This window comes from Macaca fascicularis, chromosome 9, assembly GCF_037993035.2.
Source record: "Macaca fascicularis isolate 582-1 chromosome 9, T2T-MFA8v1.1".
Taxonomy (NCBI): Eukaryota; Metazoa; Chordata; class Mammalia; order Primates; family Cercopithecidae; genus Macaca; species Macaca fascicularis.
Window position 1 is genome coordinate 2,499,763 of NC_088383.1, and position 7,775 is coordinate 2,507,537.

The following is a 7,775-nucleotide window of genomic DNA, read 5'->3' on the forward strand; positions in this document are numbered from 1 at the left end:
CTGCCCCTCTGAGACGCTTTCTCTCCCTCTGCACAGGTGGTTTGAGAATCCTGCTTTGTCCTACCTTAGCTTTTGTTGAATTTCTTTGTCTTCAAATGCCTGTCTCTCTTAATTGTAGAAAACTGCCTATTTTTCTCTGTCCCAATAGACTGCTAACTACCTTGATTTGGGGATTTTCATCTTCCTCAATTTTGTAAGCCAAACTCAAAAGGGTAACCTGCAAGTGACATACTGTCAGCGTCAATAAACACAAAGGGGCCCCTTGAATTTATGCCTTCATTTGTGCAGAGTAGCTCTCTGATGTACAGGTAAAAATATCATTTAAATAGTGTTAAAGTGGATGCATGGTGTTTTATGCCTTTCCAATAGCCGTAGTTACTTAAAACGGTGATATAAAAGAAAATTGTCTAGAGAAGGAAGCTTAAGCTAAAGATAAAAGGAGAAAAAGAACATTTTCAAGTCAGTTGCTTTCACAAAGAACATTAACTAGCATTTTCACCTTCCACCTCTACAACTTCCACAGACACTGAGACGAGTCACCTCTGACCCACCTACATGCTACTTATAGAACATAACGTTTATTCTAGGAAAGGCAACTAAGGCATGCTATATCAGCAAAGGGTGTGAAAAAATATGCATCTTCTGTACACATACTTGGGCATGGGTCTAGTAAATACCCCATTGACTTTTTATAATTTCTACAGGTAACAAGTTTACATTCCCTATAAACATAGCCTTACAAATAATATCATCTGCAGGAAGGTAATACACCTAATATATGGCACCTAAAGACTTGGGAGAGGTATAGCGTCTTTAATCTTCAATCTGTTAAAGTATTTTAAATATAAGCATTGTAAAAAATCATAGTTTGATGAGACAGGTGAAGGACTGTGGAAGCCTGGGATGTCCAGCACTTTCCTTACACACAAATCTCTGCCTGTACCAAGTTTACTGATGAGCTGGAGGACGGGAGCAAAACATTGGCACAAAGAGAGCCCCCCTTTCTGGAAGGGCCCTGGACTTTCCAGTGATGCCTCCCGAGCGTGCTTTCACTACACTGGATGTGCTTGGTTTGGGAGAATCTGGCATACGTGAGTTAGAATTTAGAAAAAAGAGGTGTTTGGTTCTGGAGGCGGGGGCGGTCACAGCTTTTTACTTGGTTAGTCACTCAGATAGTGTCTCTGGGAGTCTCTAAACTGATCTCCAGCCAGCTGAATCCCATAAATCCGGATGTTCAATATTTATTTGCAATGAGCAATGAGCAATGAAGATAGGTGCAAATATATCGATACAGTTTGCATGTACGTGGCCCCCAAATTTCATGTTGCAGTGTGATCCCCAGTGTTGGAGGTGGGGCCTGGTGGAGGTGTTTGGATCATGGGATGGATCCCTCATGAATGGCTTGGGCCGTGCCCTTGGTGATGAGTTGTCACACGTTCACAGGAGATCTGGTTGTTTAACAGAATGTGGCACCTCCCCGAGTCTTTCTCGTGCTCCCACTCTCCTCATGTGATGCGCCTGCCCCTGCATCTCCTCCCACCATGACTGTAGCCGAGCAGGTGCCAGTACCATGCTTGTACAGCCTGCAGAACCCACAGCCAATTAAACCTTTTTTTCTTTATACACTATCCAGTCTCAGGTATTTATTTATAACAACAGAGGAATGGCCTGAAACATATATCTGTTAAACGTATCAAGTTTTGAGAGATTGCTCCCTTATCTCTCAGCTGGTAAACTACCCGCTTCCCCAATCAGAATTTTGCAAGGAGGTTTGGTCAAGGTCAACATTTCCTCACTGGCGTTCACTTGGAGGGAAGGAGGAAGTCACAGCTTGTAGTGACTAGGCCACCTCTCAGAGCTGGGCCAGGTGGAAGTCACAAACTGTAGGTGACCAGGCCACCTCTCAGAGCTGGGCCAGGAGGAAGTCACAAACTGTAGGTGACCAGGCCACCTCTCAGAGCTGGGCCAGGAGGAAGTCACAAACTGTAGGTGACCAGGCCACCTCTCAGAGCTGGGCCAGGAGGAAGGTGCAGATTGTAGATGATCGGGCCACCTCTCAGAGCTGGGCCAGGAGGAAGGTGCAGACTGTAGATGATCGGGCCACCTCTCAGAGCGGGGCCAGGTAAACCTGCACTATCTCCAGGCACAGCCAGCATTCTGCTTCCACGCCCTGGCCAAGGTAAGCATGAGAGGGGCTAGCTATGGAATTACAAGGTGATGTTGATAGTTCAAAACTTCCCTGGAAGCAACCTGGGTTGTTTCACTGTTCTGGGATGTTTAGTTCATATTTGCACCTGGCTAACTGGTTACCCAGCCTGGCTAGGCTTCCTGACCAGAAGGCTTGGAGAATCTCACTGAACTCTCCTCTGGGCTCCCCTGCAAATGCAATGCTTCGTGATTAAACCTGAGGCCGTCTGCCCTATGCAACTGAGCAGGATGCAGGGACCATATCTGGGAGTCTCAAGTTCCCCAGAATGGCCTGTGCTTCTCCTGTCTGTGAAATCATGCACTTCTTTTAGCAACGCCAACATAGACACAGCCAGGGGGTCCCCCGAGTTCCCTCAGCTCTTTAATGTGGCCCAACCAATGCACAGACCCACTGTAGATGTCTCCTTGCCAAGCCAAGAGAGTTGAATTTCTTTAGGTCTTATTGGAACATTTTGCTTTACCAGGAAAAAAGTAACAGACAATGTGTTTTAAAAATTAATTTTTAAGTTGGCAAATGATTATGTACCTGGGTATTTTAAGATAAAACATCCTAGAAATGTAACGCTTAGGTGTGAATTTTTAAAAAGTGCTTCCTCATTTTAAGGAGCCAGCTCTCTGTTCTGATTTAAGAGAGCGTAGATTTCTCAAACGATCATCCTTGGCTGAGTATTTGGACATTTATTTTTCTGTTTGCTTGACTAATGGGCTATATTGTTAGGGTTCCTGTGATTGCAAAAGTGACAGGAGAACTATTTCATTTGCTTGCAGCAAAAACAGCCTTCATCATGGAGAGGCTTGGTCTTCCAGTGGAAGCAGAGGCAAGGACATGGCTGGATCCCAGAAACAGGAAGATGTAGCCACGGATTCCTTCCGGGCCCTCCTGCTGCACTCTCTCTGCACTCTGCCCTGGGTGATGTCAGGCTCCCAGTTCACCTGGAGGGAAGGAGGCCAGAGCCAGCCACTGAGATTTACGTCTTGTCATTTCAGTTGTTCGCCAGTTTGTGTTCATGCCAGAGGTTCTGAGCACCGGGCTAGAGAATGGAGCTGCCCTGCCTCCCTGGCCGCTTGTGCTGTGGACAGAGCTTTTGCAGGTTTCACTGATATTTCACCAAATATGTGCATTCCATCTTCACAAATTAGACGACAAATTGGCCCTATGCTTTTTGGTGACATTTATGTTTTTCTGCCAGCGCACTGGAAATGTGGCATTGGTACCGGGGTCCACCGAGAGATGCTGTCTATCATTTTCACATGCAGAGCTGTTTATTTTTTAAAGGCATGCCTCTCATGTACACGTCTAAGTAGGAACAGATGCATTTGATTCCAGGCGTCCATGCTCCTAAGCTGCCATCTGCCTTTTTGTTTCTTCCTTTCCTCTGCTCTCACATGAGCACTCTCGGAAGGTCATCCATGAGCGTCTACTGGTGAAGTGAAGGGATAGGGGTCAGTAGCTGCCTGTGTCCCCTTGTGCACATTTCAGGATTTCACAGCTGCTCGGCATCTCTGGCTGGCTCAGACTTCCTCAGCTGCACCATGCCTCACGCCCCACACCCGGCTGAGATTCTACCACTCGCCGTCAGGTTCAGTCATTTGCACTTTAATCTATTTGCATCTCAGTTCTGCACTTTTTGGAGCACTTGACCCCACCCCAATTGAAATCTGACTCTCCACCTCCTCTGTGCTTGTATTTGCTCATGGCTGGAAGAAAATCCACACAATGTAGAGGGTTCCCTCTATACATGACTGCCAGCTGCAGGTGGAGTCCAGTGTCAGGCTTTTTCCATCGTTTTCGAACTTCCAACATGTTGTCCTTCTTCCTCAATTTTGGCTAATAATCTCCAAAATTTTCCTTTAGAAAATAGAAACAGTAGAAGATAATTTCGTGAACTTCCCCAGGCACCAACTGCATCTGTGCACTGAGATTTCCATCTGTGCTGAAACTGAACACATGTGATCTTGTCTAAGGCCAATCCCCCCGTTCATGCTCTAGGTCATCTCAAATACTGCTAATGCAAGGACATGTGCCTCTTCTCATCACTTTTCTCTCTCTACTGGACAATCCCCATCAGAACACAGCCTGCAGTTCTTCCAGCTTACACACACAGGAACACACAGGCACACACCCCCTAGGGAGCAAATGCCTCTACAGATCCCATGTGTTTCTTTAGCTGTAGCCTCATTTCTCTGCTTTTACATGAAAACTTGTTGCAAAACGTTCTGAGTTCTGATTCTCTCTCTCTGGTGGGTTTTTTTGTTTTGTTTTGTTTTGTTTTGTTTTTTGTAAAGACAGGATCTCCCTATGTTGCCTCGTTGTTTTCTCTAGCTATCATAAAATAAATTGTTTTCTTGATTTCTTTTTCAGATGATTTTCTATTGACATATAGAAATGTCACTGATTTTTGTATGCTGATTTGTATTCCACAACTTTACTGAATTGGTTTATTGATTCTAATAACTTTTTGTGGAAACAGTAAACAGAGCAAAGAGAGAACCTACAGAAAAGGTATGCAAACTCTACATCTGAAAAAGGGGTTAATATCTAAAATATAAAAACAAACTACTCAACAGCAGCAAAATAACCTGATTAAAAATAGACAAAAGACCTGCACCGATATTTCTCAAAAGAAGACAAAACATACAGACAGCCATCAGATATATGGAAAATGCTCAATGTCATTAACATTCAGGGAAATGCAAACAGGGAGTGCAAACAAAAACCACCATAAGGTGTCATCTCACTCTAGTCAAAAGAGCTACCATCAAGAAATCAGGTCAGGTGCAGTGGCTCACACCTGTAATCCCAGCACTTTGGGAGGCCGAAGTGGGTAGATCACTTAAGGTCAGGAGTTTGAGACCATCCTGGCTAACATGGTGAAAGCCCGTCTGTACCAAAAATATTTAAAAAATAGCCAGGCGTGGTGGCATGTGCCTGTAATCCTAGCTACTCGGGTGGCTGAGGCAGGAGAATCACTTGAACCCAGGAGGCGGAGGTTGCAATGAGCCAAGACTATGGCAATGCACTCCAGCCTTGCTGACAGAGCGAGACTCCATCTCAAAAAATAGAAATCAAAAGACAACAAGTGTTGGCAAGGATGTGGATAAAAGGAAACCCTTACACACTGCTGGTGGGAATGTGAGTTATTATACCCGTGAGGAAAACAGTATGGAGGTTCCCAAAAATAAAAAAATAGAAGTATCATTCGATCCAGCAATCTAACTACTGTGTATACACCCAAAGGAAAAACATAATCCGTGTGTCAAAGAGCTTTTGCACCCCCTTGTTTTTTGCATTACTATTCACAATAGCCAAAGTGTGGAATCCATTTCAGTGTCTCTCAGTGGATACAGGGATAAAGAACACGTGGTACATATACACCATGGAATATGATTATTCGGCTATAAAAAGAATGAAATCCTGTTGTTTGCAGCCATAGTTTCTGGGGTGAAACTAGAGAACCTTAAGTGAAATAAACCAGGAACAGAAAGACCGATACTGCGTGCTCTTGCTCGTATGTGGAGTCTAAAAAGTTGATCTCATACAAGTAGAAAGTAGAATAATGGTTTCAGAGGATGAGGAGGACTGAGGAGAGGAGAGAATGCAGAGAAATTGGTCGAAGGGGACAAAGTTCCCATTAGACCGAAGGAGGAGGAACAAGTCCTGGTGTTCCAGTGCATGGCAGGGTGACTGGTTAACAATAGCATATTTTATATTTCAAAATAACTGGAAGATAAGTTTTTGAACGCTGACATCACAAAGAAAGGATAAAGATTTAAGAAGATAGACTGATGTGATCATTACACAACTTACACATCTGTCAACGCATCAACTTGTAACCCATCAATGTGTACGATTATTATGTATCCATTATAAATAAATAAAAAGTAAAATAAAATTTAAAATTTTTTTAAAATCCAGAAAAATCGACTATTTTTACAACACATAAAAAGAATGGAAGGCGAAGGCTGAGGGTATTTATGGGAGACATGTGAATACAGCCGGGAAGATTTTAGAAGCTGTTTTCCGTGGACACCTTGAGTTCAGCGCACACCGTGATGGGAATGAGACATCCCAGGCCTCGGAGGTGCTGGACACGGACCTGTGCGGGTTGTGAGAGAGAAAAGTGGACACGAGCTGGGAGCTCCTGCTGCCGTCTCCTGTAGCCTGCTCTCCCCGAATGGGTTTTGTGGAGGAAGTCACGTGTGGCCGGCTGTGCCTGTAAGCTGTTTGGACAACAATTTCTGGGCTGTTCCATCCCTAGTCCCTGCTTGAGCTAACTGCAGACTCAATCCTTTCGGTTAAACAGAAAGTTAAGCCTCTTTGTTTGGGCCGGAGCCATGCACGCCCGGGCGTCCGCTGGGAGATCTCTGAAACAGCACATCTCTTGCCTGTAGCTGTGCAATCTCCTCTCCTCCCCATTCCTCTCAGGATTATGTGTGTACCAGCAGCGTTTTCACAGTGAAAACTGCACAGACCCTCCCCCGGGGCTCCCCGCGAGCCCACGGATCCGCCCCGCGGCGCAGGGCCTGTCATTTCTCTATGGCTGTTGACTCTGGCTGCAGGTTCTGCAGACCCGGGCTTGTTGGGGTGGGTGCTGCTGAGCCCCGGTTCGCCGCGCCGGCCCAGATCCTACAGAAATGATGGTGAGAACGATGAATAACGCCGCAAGGTCAGACAGAATCAATCCACATGATGTTAAAAACACGCTGCCTGCCATTTGGACAGGAAAGTTCCAGGCTCCAGCTCCCAGAAACCGCCTTCCTTCGTGTGGAGGGACGCAGCCTCTTAAGGTCAGAATGAGAGCCTGGAAAGTCAGGGTTCCCGGCCAGGCCTGTGGGGGTCTGAGGTCATTTTGGGGGGTGACAAATGAGGACACACATAGAGCATGTAATGTCTGTGGGAATTTAAAATACACGGATGTGTTTTCTTTCAACTTTTGCACTGAAGACAAGATTTCATTAACGTTTTGTGTCCCGTTATTTCACATATTTGGGTCCTGTTATTTCATTAATGTTTTGGGTCCTGTTATTTCACATGTAAAATCTGCATAAACGGCAAAAATGTATTCCCCTTTCTTTTGATATCATATTGATGTTACTCTGGATTAAACACCTATATTCTTTGAATACATAGAGTTCACAAAGAAAGATACATTTTACACAAAACTCTTCATTGTTAGAATTGCACATAACTGTTTCCTCCTTTCCAGTGCTTGATAAATATTTGAACAGTGGACAGATATAGTCTGAGGCCTGTTTCCCTTTGAATGATGACATTCCTCATAATTTTGATTTTGGAAATAATTTCATCTTTTGGATGGATGAATGAATTTTACCAGAGGGGTAAGTATTCAAATATCATGCAAAATTAAATAAAAGAAGATGTGCTAATCAAAATATAAACACACACACCCCATGAAGTGAACAGAAAAGACTTGCAGGAGAAGCAGCTTGGATAGTAGCGGTCCGAGAGTCATTTCTTTTTCCCAGACCATGCCTTTACTCTCTTAACTTAATGAGTGTGCCTTTCAGAAAGTTTGTTTTTTTGTTTTTTCGATTTTATTTGAGAC